We start from the raw sequence: 15000 nt of genomic DNA on the forward strand, positions 1-15000 counted from the left end.
AGGCTCCGAAGAGGGGTTTCTCATCCGGGGGCCGAGCTGGGCAAAACCCTTGGGCCGCATTTTTTTCGTCCAAGTGCTGGGCGGGGCTCCGAAGAGGGGTTTCTCATCTAGGGGCCAAGATGGGGCAACCCTTGGGCCGCATTTTTTTCGTCCAAGTGCTGGGCGGGGCTCTGAAGAGGGGTTTCTCATCCGGGGGCCAAGCTGGGCAACCCTTGGGCCGCATTTTTTTCGTCCAAGTGCTGGATGGGGCTCCGAAGAGGGGTTTCTCATCCGGGGGCCGAGCTGGGCAAAACCCTTGGGCCGCATTTTTTTCGTCCAAGTGCTGGGCGAGGCTCCGAAGAGGGGTTTCTCATCTGGGGGCCGAGCTGGGCAAAACCCTTGGGCCGCATTTTTTTCGTCCAAGTGCTGGGCGGGGCTCCAAAGAGGGGTTTCTCATCCAAGGGCCAAGCTGGGCAACCCTTGGGCCGCATTTTTTTCGTCGAAGTGCTGGGCGGGGCTCCGAAGAGGGGTTTCCCATCCGGGGGCCGAGCTGGGCAAAACCCTTGGGCCGCATTTTTTTTGTCCAAGTGTTGGGCGGGGCTTCGAAGAGGGGTTTCTCATCCAGGGGCCAAGCTGGGCAACCCTTGGGCCGCATTTTTTTCGTCCAAGTGCTGGGCTGGGCTTCGAAGAGGGGTTTCTCATCCGGGGGCTGCATTTTTTTTGTCCAAGTGCCGGGCGGGGCTCCGAAGAGGGGTTTCTCATCCGGGTGCCAAGCTCGACAACCCATGTGCCGCATTTTTTTCGTCCAAGTGCTGGGCGGGGCTCGGAAGAGCGGAAGTGGAAGTGGGGTTTCGGGCATTACCCTCGAGCCACCTTTCCGTCCGAGAGTTTAGTGAGGCTTTTTACCGTTGCAGCTCCCCATGTCCGAAGTGGGGATTTCTGGGTAGGGGCTTCGGGTGCGCATTACATTTTTGCCCAAGCGTCTAGTGGGGTTTCTGGTGCGCTCCAAAGTGGGGTTTCTCGCATTGGGGCTTCCCAGGCCCGGTTGTTGGGTGCACACCCACCCTGGCGTGCACGAAGTAGGAATTTGGGATAATTGCCCGGTTTACCCCGGGTGCGCACCTTCGCCAGGGTGGGCGCACAACTTGCCTGGGCTGCGCACCAGGGTAGGCTCAAGATGGCACTCATGTTCCGTTTTTTTCACTATCTTTCAAAACAGAAATTTTAAAATCTCATTTTTTTTTGCCTTTTCCGGAAATTAGTGAAGGCAGTGCATCAAAGGTGCGCAACACTGGTGCGAACCCGGGACCGCTCCGATGTGTGCTCCAAGGTGCGGCGTGCACGAAGTCGGAGCCTGGTTTGCCCCGGGTGCGCACCTCGCGTGCACCTTCGCCGGGGTGGGCACCTTGGTGTGTAGAGCTTGGCTGGGTTGCGCGCCCTGGTGGGCACCATGGTGCGCACCAAGGAGCGCTCTGAAGTGTGCTCCAAGGTGCGGCGTGCACGAAGTCGGAGCCCGGTTTGCCCCGGGTGCGCACCTCCGCCAGGGTGGGCACCTTGGTGCGTAAACCTTGCCTGGGCTGCGCACCAGGGCGGGCTCAAGATGGCACCCGCGTTCCGTTTTTTTCACTATCTTTCAAAACGGAAACTTTAAAATCTCCTTTTTTTTTGCCTTTTCTGGAAATTAGTGAAGGCAGCGCATCAAAGGTGCGCACCTGGCTGCCCACCTTGGTGTGCTCTGAGGTGCCCACCACGGTGCGCACCCGGGAGCGCTACGAAGTGTGCTCCAAGGTGCGACGTGCACGTTGTCGGAGCCCGGTTTGCCCCGGGTGCGCACCTCGCCTGCACCTTGGCCGGGGTGGGCACCTTGGCTGGGTTTGCCCCGGGTGCGCTCCGAAGCGGGGTTACTGGACTGCCCCCTCTTTTTTTGTCAGAGCGTTTGGTGGGGTTTCTCGCATTGGCTCTTCCCAGGCCCGGTTGTTGGGTGCGCTCCCACCCTGGCGCGCGCGAAGTTGGAAGCTGGGTCAATTGCCCGGGCGCGCACCTTGGTGCGCACACCTTGGCTGGGCTGCGCACCAGGGCGGGCTCAAGATGGCACCAGCATTCCCTTTTTTTCACTATCTTTCAAAACGGAAATTTAAAAATCTCATTTTTTTTTGCCTTTTATGGAAATTAGTGAAGGCATCGCATCAAAGGTGCGCACCTCGCTGCCCACCTTGGTGTGCTCCGAGGTGCCCACCACGGTGCGCAACGCTGGTGCGAACCCCGGAGCGCCCCGATGTGTGCTCCAAGGTGCGGCGTGCATGAAGTCGGAGCCCGGTTTGCCCCGGGTGCGCACCTCGCGTGCACCTTCGCCGGGGTGGGCACCTCGGCTGGGTTGCGCGCCCTGGTGGGCACCATGGTGCGCACCAAGGAGCGCTCCGAAGTGTGCTCCAAGTTGCGGCGTGCACGAAGTCGGAGCCCGGTTTGCCCCGGGTGCGCCCTGGTGGGAACCATGGTGCGCACCAAGGAGTGCTCCGAAGTGTGCTCCAAGGTGCGGCATGCACGAAGTCAGAGCCCGGTTTGCCCCGGGTGCGCACCTTCGCCGCGGTGGGCACCATGGTGCGCACCATGGCGTGCACGAAGTCGGAGCCCGGTTTGCCCCGGGTGCGCACCTCGCGTGCACCTTCGCCGGGGTGGGCACCGCGGTTGGGTTGCGCGCCCTGGTGGGCACCATGGTGCGCACCAAGGAGCGCTCCGAAGTGTGCTCCAAGGTGCGACGTGCACGAAGTCGGAGCCCGGTTCGCCCAGGGTGCGCAGCTCGCGTGCACCTTCGCCGCGGTGGGCACCTTGGCTGCGTTGGGCACCATTGAGGGCTCCGAAGTGTGCTCCAAGGTGCGCAGCATGGCGTGCACGAAGTCGGAGCTCAGTTTGCCCCGGGTGCGCACCTCGCGTGCACCTTCGCCAGGGTGGGCACCTCGGTGCGCACACCTTCTCAATGTTTTTTTGCCTTTTCTGGAAATTGGTGAAGGCAGCGCATCAAAGGTGCGCACCTCGGTGTGCTCCGAGGTGCGCACGAAGTCGAAAGTCGGGTTAATTGCATTGTTTTCCCTGGGTGCGCTCCGAGGTGCGCAACATCGGTGCGCACCAAGGAGGGCTCTGAAGTGTGCTCCAAGGTGCGCACGATGGCGTGCACCTCTGGTGTGCACGATTCGGAGCTCGGTTTGCCTGGGGTGCGCAGACCTTGGCTGGGTTGCACACCTTTTGTGCGCTCCGAGGTGCGCACGAAGTTGGAGCTAGGTTTGCCCCAGGTGCACACCTTCGCAAGGGTGCGCACACCTTGGTGGGCGCCATGGTGCGCACCTTTCGTGTGCTCCAAGGTGTGCACGAAGTCGGAGCTCGGTTTGCCCCAGGTGCGCACCTTGGTGGGCGCCATGGTGCACTCCGAGGTGCCCAAGATTGGTGCGCACCAAGGAGCGCTCCGAAGTGCGCTCCAAGGTGCGCAGGTGCGCGCGAAGTCGAAAGTTGGGTTAATTGTCCAGTTTGCCTCGGTGCGCACCTTGCGCGCACCTTCGCCAGGGTGGGCGCCTTGGTGCGCACACCTTGGCTGGGCTGCGCACCCGGGCGCGCACACCTTAGCACCCGCGTTTCCTTCATTTAAATTTTTTTTTTTTACAATCTCTCAAGTGGGAAATTCTATAATCTCAACTTTTTTTGCCTCTTCAGGAAACTTTTGAGTGGAGCGCATCATTGGTGCGCTCCGAAGTGTGCTCCAAGGTGCGCACCTCTGGTGCGCTCCAAAGCTCTCTCCAGCTGCGTGCACCTGCCCCGGGCGCGCACCCGGCCCCGCCCAACTTCGCTCACCTGTCCCGGGCGTCTGGTGCGGAACCTTAGAGTAAGAAACATCACCGTGCACCTTGGCCAACGTGCGCGACTCGACCGAGCGCGCACTGGCCGAGGTGCACACCGATTTCACCTGGGTGCGCGCGCAGCACCTCGGGCGCACCGGGGTGCGCGCACAACGCCCGGGTTGCACCGTGGCCTGTGTGCTCGGGGCGCCTCGGGTGCGCGCTCGGTGTCGCCCCCGCGCGCGCGGTAGTGTGGGCACCGCACCCCGGCCCAGCCCGGCCCCGACGAGAACGCAAACGGGCAAAAGGTTAATTCAAATAGCATTGCGACGCTCGGCGAAAAACTAAAAAAGGGTGCAACACCGGGACTTCCCGGGAGGTCACCCATCCCAGTACTACTCCGGCCCAAGCGCGCTTAACTGCGGAGTTCTGATGGGATCCGGTGCACTAACGCTGGTATGATCGCACCCGTTATGAGCTTGTCGCAGTGTGTACTTAGCAAACCGCGACCCACGTGCGAATCCACCCCGGCCACCCACCCCCGTCGAGGTGCACACCCTCCCTCGCCAAGTGCGCCCCGTTCGCCAAGTGTGAGCCTTGCCCGGGTGCACGCACCTTGCTAGGGCGTCGGGTGTGCACCCGGGTCGGCCTACGTGCGTGCACCGGGACAGGGCGTCGTGTGCGCACCCGGCCCGCCCAAGTGCGTGCAATGTCCCGTCTGCAACGCGGCGCCCACACACCACCTCGGGCGCAACGACCTGCGCTCACATGTGGGCCGAGTGCACCTTGGTGCATGTTCGGGGCGCCTCGGGTGCACGCTCGATCTTGCCCCGGTGCACCAAGGCGCTCGGTTTGCCCCGGGTGCGCACTTGGTGCAAGGTGGGCACCCAAAATAGGGATCAAGCACCAAAAACAAGTTTCGGGATGCAAAATGGGACCCAAGGACCACAAATGCATTCCAAGACCCATGATGGGTCCACGAGAACAAAAATGTGTTCCGAGACTTAAGAAACAAATATTGGGTTTTAGGAGAAGAAACATGCTCTGATGCCCAAAACGAGAATCGACCCCGAAAAGGCCACAGGCCAAAAGTGGGATGCCAGACCAAAAAAAATGGGACCCGAGGACCAAAATTGGGTTCCCAGGTCGAAGACAGGGCAACCGGACAAGAAACGACCTCTAAGGCTCGAAATGAGTCCCGACGACTAAAACTTGACAAGAAGCACCCATCAGGCACCCAACTCGACACCCATGGGATGCCAACCCACCTGGGCTTCCACCTAGCACACCTTGGCACCCACCCACCCTGGCACCCAACCTCGCACCCAACTTAGCACCTTTGAACCCACATTGGCACTCACCCTGACCCTGGCACCTTGGAACCCACATTGGCACTCACCTCGACCCTGGCACCCACCTTTGCACTCACCTTGGGACCCACCCTGGCACCCACCCAGACACCCACCTTGGTTCCTTGGCACCCACCTTGGATCCTTGGCACCCACCCCGACACCCACCTTGGCACGCAACTTGGCTACTTGCCACCCACCTTGTCTCCTTGACGCCCACCCCGACAACCACCCCGTGACCTACCCTGGCTAGGGTTGGTGCACACCCACCCTGGTGCCCACCTTGGCACCCACCCCATGACCCACCTTGGCACGCACCTTAGTACCCACCCCGTTACCCACCTTAGGACCCACCCCGTGACCCACCTTGGCCAGGGTGGGCACCTTGGTGCGCACAACTTGCCTGGGCTGCGCACCAGGGCGGGCTCAAGATGGCACCGGCGTTCCGTTTTTTTCACTATCTTTCAAAACGGAAATTTTAAAATCTCATTTTTTTTTTTTTTGCCTTTTCTGGAAATTAGTGAAGGCAGCGCATCAAAGGTGCGCAATGCTGGTGCGAACCCGGGAGCGCTCCGATGTGTGCTCCAAGGTGCGGCGTGCACGAAGTCCGAGCCCGGTTTGCCCCGGGTGCGCACCTCGCCTGCACCTTCGCCGGGGTGGGCACCTTGGTGTGCAGACCTTGGCTGGGTTGCGCGCCCTGGTGGGCACCATGGTGCGCACCAAGGAGCGCTCTGAAGTGTGCTCCAAGGTGCGGCGTGCACGAAGTCGGAGCCCGGTTTGCCCCGGGTGTGCACCTCGCGTGCACCTTCACCGCGGTGGGCACCTTGGCTGGGTTGCGCGCCTTGGTGGGCACCATGCAGTGCACGAAGTCGGAGCCTAGTTTGCCCCGGGCGCGCACCTCCGCCAGGGTGGGCACCTTGGTGCGCACAACTTGCCTGGGCTGCGCACCAGGAAGGGCTCAAGATGGCACCCGCGTTCCGTTTTTTTCACTATCTTTCAAAACGAAAATTTTAAAATCTCATTTTTTTTTGCCTTTTCTGGAAATTAGTGAAGGCAGCGCATCAAAGGTGCGCAACGCTGGTGCGAACCTGGGAGCGCTCCGATGTGTGCTCCGAGGTGCGGCGTGCACGAAGTCGGAGCCCGGTTTGCCCCGGGTGTGCACCTCGCGTGCACCTTCGCCGGGGTGGGCACCTTGGTGTGCAGACCTTGGCTGGGTTGCGCGCCCTGGTGGGCACCATGGTGCGCACCAAGGAGCGCTCCGAAGTGTGCTCCAAGGTGCGGCCTGCACGAAGTCGGAGCCCGGTTTGCCCCGGGTGTGCACCTCGGGTGTGCACCTCGCGTGCACCTTCGCCGCGGTGGGCACCTTGGCTGGGTTGCACGCCTTGGTGGGCACCATGCCGTGCACGAAGTCGGAGCCCGGTTTGCCCCGGGTGCGCACCTCCGCCAGGGTGGGCACCTTGGTGCGTACACCTTGCCTGGGCTGCGCACCAGGGCGGGCTCAAGATGGCACCCGCGTTCCGTTTTTTTCACTATCTTTCAAAACGGAAATTTTAAAATCTAGTTTTTTTTTGCCTTTTCTGGAAATTAGTGAAGGCAGCGCATCAAAGGTGCGCACCTCGCTGCCCACCTTGTTGTGCTCCGAGGTGCCCACCACGGTGCGCAACGCTGGTGCGAACCCGGGAGCGCCCCGATCTGTGCTCCAAGGTGTGGCGTGCACAAAGTCGGAGCCCGGTTTGCCCCGGGTGCGCACCTTGGTGTGCACACCTTGGCTGGGTTGCGCGCCCTGGTGGGCACCATGGTGCGCACCAAGGAGCGCTTCGAAGTGTGCTCCAAGGTGCGGCGTGCACGAAGTCGGAGCCCGGTTTGCCCCGGGTGCGCTCCGAAGCGGGGTTATTGGAGCGCCCCCTCTTTTTTTGTCGGAGCGTTTGGTGGGGTTTCTCGCATTGGCTCTTCCCAGGCCCGGTTGTTGGGTGCGCACCCACCCTGACGCGCACGAAGTCGGAAGTAGGGTTAATTGCTCGGGTGCGCACCTTCGCCAGGGTGGGCACCTTGGTGTGCACGCGTTCCATTTTTTTCACATTCTTTCAAAAACAGAAATTTTAAAATCTCATTTTCTTTTGCCTTTTCTGGAAATTAGTGAAGGCAGCGCATCAAAGGTGCGCACCTCACTGCCCACCACGGTGCGCAACGCCGGTGGGCACCCGGGAGTGCGTCGAAGTGTGCTCCAAGGTGCTGTGTGCACGTTGTCGGAGCCCGGTTTGCCCCGGGTGCGCACCTCGCGTGCACCTTCGTCAGGGTGGGCACCTTGGCTGGGTTTGCCCCGGCTGCGCTCCGAAGCGGGGTTATTGGAGCGCCCCCTCTTTTTTTGTCGGAGCGTTTGGTGGGGTTTCTCGCATTGGCTCTTCCCAGGCCCGGTTGCCACCCTGGCGCGCACGGAGTCGGAAGTAGGGTTAATTGCCCGGGTGCGCACCTTTGCCAGGGTGGGCACCTTACCTGGGTTGCGCACCAGGGCGGGCTCAAGATGGCACCCGCGTTCCTTTTTTTTCACTATCTTTCAAAATGGAAATTTTAAAATCTCCTTTTTTTTTGCCTTTTCTGGAAATTAGTGAAGGCAGCGCATCAAAGGTGTGCACCTGGCTGCCCACCTTGGTGTGCTCTGAGGTGCCCACCACGGTGTGCACCCGGGAGCGCTACGAAGTGTGCTCCAAGGTGCGATGTGCACGTTGTCGGAGCCTGGTTTGCCCCGGGTGCGCACCTCGCCTGCACCTTGGCCGGGGTGGGCACCTTGGCTGGGTTTGCCCCGGGTGCGCTCCGAAGCGGGGTTACTGGAGCGCCCCCTCTTTTTTTGTCAGAGCGTTTGGTGGGGTTTCTCGCATTGGCTCTTCCCAGGCCCGGTTGTTCGGTTGCGCTCCCACCCTGGCACGCCCGAAGTTGGAAGCTGGGTCAATTGCCCGGGCGCGCACCTTGGTGCGCACACCTTGGTTGGGCTGCGCACCAGGGCGGTCTCAAGATGGCACCAGCATTCCCTTTTTTTCACTATCTTTCAAAACAGAAATTTTAAAATCTCATTTTTTTTTGCCTTTTATGGAAATTAGTGAAGGCATCGCATCAAAGGTGCGCACCTCGCTGCCCACCTTGGTGTGCTCCGAGGTGCCCACCACGGTGCGCAACGCTGGTGCGAACCCGGGAGCGCCCCGATGTGTGCTCCAAGGTGCGGCGTGCACGAAGTCGGAGCCCGGTTTGCCCCGGGTGCGCACCTCGCGTGCACCTTCGCCGGGGTGGGCACCTCGGCTGGGTTGCGCGCCCTGGTGGGCACCATGGTGCGCACCAAGGAGCGCTCCGAAGTGTGCTCCAAGGTGCGGCGTGCACGAAGTCGGAGCCCGGTTTGCCCCGGGTGCGCACCTCGCGTGCATCTTCGCCGCGGTGGGCACCATGGCTTGCACGAAGTCGGAGCCGGGTTTGCCCCGGGTGCGCACCTCGCGTGCACCTTCGCCAGGGTGGGCACCTCGGCTGGGTTGCGCGCCCTGGTGGGCACCATGGTGCGCACCAACGAGCACTCCGAAGTGTGCTCCAAGGTGCGGCGTGCACGAAGTCGGAGCCCGGTTTGCCCCGGGTGCGCACCTCGCGTGCACCTTCGCCGTGGTTGGCACCATGGCGTGCATGAAGTCGGAGCCCGGTTTGCCCCGGGTGCGCACCTCGGGTGCACCTTCGCCCGGGTGGGCACCATGGTGTGCACCAACGAGCGCTCCGATGTGTGCTCCAAGGTGCGGCGTGCACGAAGTCGGAGCCCGGTTTGCCCCGGGTGCGCACCTCGCGTGCACCTTCGTCGCGGTGGGCACCATGGCGTGCACGAAGTCGGAGCCCGGTTTGCCCCGGGTGCGCACCTCGCGTGCACCTTCGCCGGGGTGGACACCTCGGCTGGGTTGCGCGCCCTGGTGGGCACCATGGTGCGCACCAAGGAGCGCTCCGAAGTGTGCTCCATGGTGCGGCGTGCACGAAGTCGGAGCCGGGTTTGCCCCGGGTGCGCCCTGGTGGGCACCATGGTGCGCACCAAGGAGCGCTCCGAAGTGTGCTCCAAGGTGCGGCGTGCACGAAGTCGGAGCCCGGTTTGCCCCGGGTGCGCACCTCGCGTGCACCTTCGCCGCGGTGGGCACCTTGGCTGGGTTGGGCACCATTGAGCGCTCCGAAGTGTGCTCCAAGGTGCGCAGCATGGCGTGCACGAAGTCGGAGCCCAGTTTGCCCCGGGTGCGCACCTCGCGTGCACCTTCGCCAGGGTGGGCACCTCGGTGCGCACACCTTCTCAATGTTTTTTTGCCTTTTCTGGAAATTGGTGAAGGCAGCGCATCAAAGGTGCGCACCTCGGTGTGCTCCGAGGTGCACACGAAGTCGAAAGTCGGGTTAATTGCATTGTTTTCCCCGGGTGCGCTTCGAGGTGCGCAACATCGGTGCGCACCAAGGAGGGCTCCGAAGTGTGCTCTAAGGTGCGCACGATGGCGTGCACCTCTGGTGCGCACGATTCGGAGCTCGGTATGCCCGGGGTGCGCACACCTTGGCTGGGTTGCACACCTTTTGTGCGCTCCGAGGTGCGCACGAAGTCAGAGCTCGGTTTGCCCCGGGTGCGCACCTTCGCCAGGGTGCGCACCTTGATGCGCACACCTTGGTGGGCGCCATGGTGCGCACCTTTCGTGCGCTCCAAGGTGCGCACGAAGTCGGAGCTCGGTTTGCCTCGGGTGCGCACCTTGGTGGGCGCCATGGTGCACTCCGAGGTGCCCAAGATTGGTGCGCACCAAGGAGCGCTCCGAAGTGCGCTCCAAGGTGCGCAGGTGCGCGCGAAGTCAAAAGTTGGGTTAATTGTCCGGTTTGCCTCGGTGCGCACCTTGCGTGCACCTTCGCCAGGGTGGGCGCCTTGGTGCGCACACCTTGGCTGGGCTGCGCACCCGGGCGCGCACACCTTGGCACCCGCGTTTCCTTCATTTAAAATTTTTTTTTTTACAATCTCTCAAGTGGGAAATTCTATAATCTCAACTTTTTTTGCCTCTTCAGGAAACTTTTGAATGGAGCGCATCATTGGTGCGCTCCGAAGTGTGCTCCAAGGTGCGCACCTCTGGTGCGCTCCAAAGCTCTCTCCAGCTGCGTGCACCTGCCCCGGGCGCGCACCCGGCCCTGCCCAGCTTCGCTCACCTGTCCCGGGCGTCTGGTGCGGAACCTTAGAGTAAGAAACATCACCGTGCACCTTGGCCAACGTGCGCGACTCGACCGAGCGCGCACTGGCCGAGGTGCACACGGATTTCACCTGGGTGCGCATGCAGCACCTCGGGCGCATCGGGGTGCGCGCACAACGCCCGGGTTGCACCGTGGCCTGTGTGCTCGGGGCGCCTCGGGTGCGCGCTCGGTGTCGCCCCCGCGCGCGCGGTAGTGCGGGCACCGCACCCCGGCCCGGCCCGACCCCGACGAGAACGCAAACGGGCAAAAGGTTAATTCAAATAGCATTGCGACGCCCGGTGAAAAACTAAAAAAGGGTGCAACACCGGGACTTCCCGGGAGGTCACCCATCCCAGTACTACTCCGGCCCAAGCGCGCTTAACTGCGGAGTTCTGATGGGATCCGGTGCACTAACGCTGGTATGATCGCACCCGTTATGAGCTTGTCGCAGTGTGTACTTAGCAAACCACGACCCACGTGCGAATCCACCCCGGCCACCCACCCCCGTCGAGGTGCACACCCTCCCTCGCCAAGTGCGCCCCGTTCGCCAAGTGTGAGCCCTGCCCGGGTGCGCGCACCTTGCTAGGGCGTCGGGTGTGCACCCGAGTCGGCCTACGTGCGTGCACCTGGACGGGGCGTCGTGTGCGCACCCGACCCGCCCAAGTGCGTGCAGTGTCCCGTCTGCAACGCGGTGCCCACACACCACCTCAGGTGCAACGACCTACGCCCAAAACGAGAATCGACCCCGAAAAGGCCACAGGCCAAAAGTGGGATGCGAGACCAAAAAAAATGGGACCCGAGGACCAAAATTCTTATATAGGGGGTCCGATTTGATGACCATTCTTCGGATCTGTGAGAATCGGACAAATAACTTATATAGGGGACTGTGTTGTCTCACGCAGCCCCCTCCGTGTCCCTCTATCTCGACCGATGTTGGTGTTTGAAAGGGTTGGGATCGCTCGGATTTATAAACGTGCTCCGGGTGCACACCTCGCGTGCACCTTCGCCGGGGTGGGCACCTTGGTGTGCAGACCTTGGCTGGGTTGCGCGCCCTGGTGGGCACCATGGTGCGCACCAAGGAGCGCTCTGAAGTGTGCTCCAAGGTGCGACGTGCACGAAGTCGGAGCCCGGTTTGCCCCGGGTGTGCACCTCCGCCAGGGTGGGCACCTTGGTGCGTAAACCTTGCCTGGGCTGCGCACCAGGGCGGGCTCAAGATGGCACCCGTGTTCCATTTTTTTCACTATCTTTCAAAACAGAAACTTTAAAATCTCCTTTTTTTTTGCCTTTTCTGGAAATTAGTGAAGGCAGCGCATCAAAGGTGCGCACCTGGCTGCCCACCTTGGTGTGCTCTGAGGTGCCCACCACGGTGCGCACCCGGGAGCGCTACAAAGTGTGCTCCAAGGTGCGACGTGCACGTTGTCGGAGCCCGGTTTGCCCCGGGTGCGCACCTCGCCTGCACCTTGGCCGGGGTGGGCACCTTGGCTGGGTTTGCCCCGGGTGCGCTCCGAAGCGGGGTTACTGGAGCACCCCCTCTTTTTTTGTCAGAGCGTTTGGTGGGGTTTCTCGCATTGGCTCTTCCCAGGCCCGGTTATTGGGTGCGCTCCCACCCTGGCGCGCGCGAAGTTGGAAGCTGGGTCAATTGCCCGGGCGCGCACCTTGGTGCGCACACCTTGGCTGGGCTGCGCACCAGGGCGTGCACGAAGTCGGAGCTCGGTTTGCCCCGGGTGCGCACCTTCGCCGCAGTGGGCACCATGGTGCGCACCATGGCGTGCACGAAGTCGGAGCCCGGTTTGCCCCGGGTGCGCACCTCGCGTGCACCTTCGCCGGGGTGGGCACCGCGGCTGGGTTGTGCGCCCTGGTGGGCACCATGGTGCGCACCAAGGAGCGCTCCGAAGTGTGCTCCAAGGTGCGGTGTGCACGAAGTCGGAGCCCGGTTTGCCCCGGGTACGCAGCTCGCGTGCACCTTCGCCGCGGTGGGCACCTTGGCTGGGTTGGGCACCATTGAGCACTCCGAAGTGTGCTCAAAGGTGCGCAGCATGGCGTGCAAGAAGTCGGAGCCCAGTTTGCCCCAGGTGCGCACCTCGCGCGCACCTTCGCCAGGGTGGGCACCTCGGTGCGCACACCTTCTCAATGTTTTTTTGCCTTTTCTGGAAATTGGTGAAGGCAGCGCATCAAAGGTGCGCACCTCGGTGTGCTCCGAGGTGCACATGAAGTCGAAAGTCGGGTTAATTGCATTGTTTTCCCCGGGTGCGCTCCGAGGTGCGCAACATCGGATGCGCACCAAGGAGGGCTCCGATGTGTGCTCCAAGGTGCGCACGATGGCGTGCACCTCTGGTGCGCACGATTCGGAGCTCGGTTTGCCCGGGGTGCGCACACCTTGGCTGGGTTGCGCACCTTTTGTGCGCTCCGAGGTGCGCACGAAGTCGGAGCTCGGTTTGCCCTCGGTGCACACCTTGGCCAGGGTGCGCACACCTTGGTGGGCGCCATGGTGCGCACCTTTCGTGCGCTCCAAGGTGCGCACGAAGTCGGAGCTCAGTTTGCCCCGGGTGCGCACCTTGGTGGGCGCCATGGTGCACTCCGAGGTGCCCAAGATTGGTGTACACCAAGGAGCGAAGTGCGCTCCAAGGTGCGCAGGTGCGCGTGAAGTCGAAAGTTGGGTTAATTGTCCGGTTTGCCTTGGTGCGCACCTTGCATGCACCTTCGCCAGGGTGGGCGCCTTGGTGCGCACACCTTGGCTGGGCTGCGCACCCGGGCGCGCACACCTTGGCACCCGCGTTTCCTTCATTTAAAATTTTTTTTTTTACAATCTCTCAAGTGGGAAATTCTATAATCTCAACTTTTTTTGCCTCTTCAGGAAACTTTTGAGTGGAGCGCATCATTGGTGCGCTCCGAAGTGTGCTCCAAGGTGCGCACCTCTGGTGCGCTCCAAAGCTCTCTCCAGCTGCGTGCACATGCCCCGGGCGCGCACCCGGCCCCGCCCAGCTTCGCTCACCTGTCCCGGGCGTCTGGTGCGGAACCTTAGAGTAAGAAACATCACCGTGCACCTTGGCCAACGTGCGCGACTCGACCGAGCGCGCACTGGCCGAGGTGCACACCGATTTCACCTGGGTGCGCACGCAGCACCTCGGGCGCACCGGGGTGCGCGCACAACGCCCGGGTTGCACCGTGGCCTGTGTGCTCGGGGCGCCTCGGGTGCGCGCTCGGTGTCGCCCCCGCGCACGCGGTAGTGCGGGCACCGCACCCCGGCCCGGCCCGGCCCCGACGAGAACGCAAACGGGCAAAAGGTTAATTCAAATAGCATTGCGACGCCCGGCGAAAAACTAAAAAAGGGTGCAACACCGGGACTTCCCGGGAGGTCACCCATCCCAGTACTACTCCGGCCCAAGCGCGCTTAACTGCGGAGTTCTGATGGGATCCGGTGCACTAACGCTGGTATGATCGCACCCGTTATGAGCTTGTCGCAGTGTGTACTTAGCAAACCGCGACCCACGTGCGAATCCACCCCGGCCACCAACCCCCGTCGAGGTGCACACCCTCCCTCGCCAAGTGCGCCCCGTTCGCCAAGTGTGAGCCCTGCCCGGGTGCGCGCACCTTGCTAGGGCGTCGGGTGTGCACCTGGGTCGGCCTACGTGCGTGCACCTGGACGGGGCATCGTGTGCGCACCCGACCCGCCCAAGTGCGTGCAGTGTCCCGTCTGCAACGCGGTGCCCACACACCACCTCGGGCGCAACGACCTGCGCTCACATGTGGGCCGAGTGCACCTTGGTGCACGTTCGGGGCGCCTCAGGTGCACGCTCGATCTTGCCCCGGTGCACCAAGGCGCTCGGTTTGCCCCGGGTGCGCACTTGGTGCAAGGTGGGCACCCAAAATAGGGATCAAGCACCAAAAACAAGTTTCGGGATGCAAAATGGGACCCAAGGACCACAAATGCGTTCCAAGACCCATGATGGGTCCACGAGAACAAAAATGTGTTCCGAGACTTAAGAAACAAATATTGGGTTTTAGGAGAAGAAACATGCTCTGATGCCCAAAACGAGAATCGACCCCGAAAAGGCCACAGGCCAAAAGTGGGATGCCAGACCAAAAAAAATGGGACCCGAGGACCAAAATTGGGTTCCCAGGTCGAAGACAGGGCAACCGGACAAGAAACGACCTCTAAGGCTCGAAATGAGTCCCGACGACTAAAACTTGACAAGAAGCACCCATCAGGCACCCAACTCGACACCCATGGGATGCCGACCCACCCGGGCTTCCACCTAGCACACCTTGGCACCCACCCACCCTGGCACCCAACCTCGCACCCAACTTAGCACCTTTGAACCCACATTGGCACTCACCCTGACCCTGGCACCTTGGAACCCACATTGGCACTCACCTTGACCCTGGCACCCACCTTTGCACTCACCTTGGGACCCACCCTGGCACCCACCTTTGCACTCACCTTGCTTGCAGCCTCTCACATGCATAGACCTCTCTGAGTCGACCCTGCAGCCTCTCACATTTAGCCTTTGTAATCTCTCCTCACAACATGATTGCTATCCGTGCTGCATCCCTTGCCTCAAGCCCTGATTGCTTTCTTGGCTGCATCCCTCCTCTCCTCACAGCCTGGTTGTCATCACTGCTGCATCCGTCGCTTCATGCATCTG

The 15000-nt window shown here is 61.9% G+C and overlaps 3 non-coding genes across 3 annotated transcripts; all 3 read right to left on the minus strand.

Annotated features, from left to right (window-relative positions):
• Nucleotides 1-4154: 4154 nt before the first annotated feature.
• On the minus strand, nucleotides 4155-4273 carry LOC131873862 (5S ribosomal RNA). The gene has a single exon (XR_009371748.1). It is a non-coding gene; the product is annotated as a 5S ribosomal RNA (ribosomal RNA).
• A 6395-nt stretch (nucleotides 4274-10668) lies between these two features.
• LOC131873883 (5S ribosomal RNA) lies at nucleotides 10669-10787 on the minus strand. The gene has a single exon (XR_009371768.1). It is a non-coding gene; the product is annotated as a 5S ribosomal RNA (ribosomal RNA).
• Nucleotides 10788-13681: 2894 nt separating this feature from the next.
• Nucleotides 13682-13800, minus strand: LOC131873759 (5S ribosomal RNA). The gene has a single exon (XR_009371658.1). It is a non-coding gene; the product is annotated as a 5S ribosomal RNA (ribosomal RNA).
• Nucleotides 13801-15000: the final 1200 nt, after the last annotated feature.

The sequence above is a fragment of the Cryptomeria japonica genome, chromosome 2 (assembly GCF_030272615.1).
Source record: "Cryptomeria japonica chromosome 2, Sugi_1.0, whole genome shotgun sequence".
NCBI classification, from domain to species: Eukaryota; Viridiplantae; Streptophyta; class Pinopsida; order Cupressales; family Cupressaceae; genus Cryptomeria; species Cryptomeria japonica.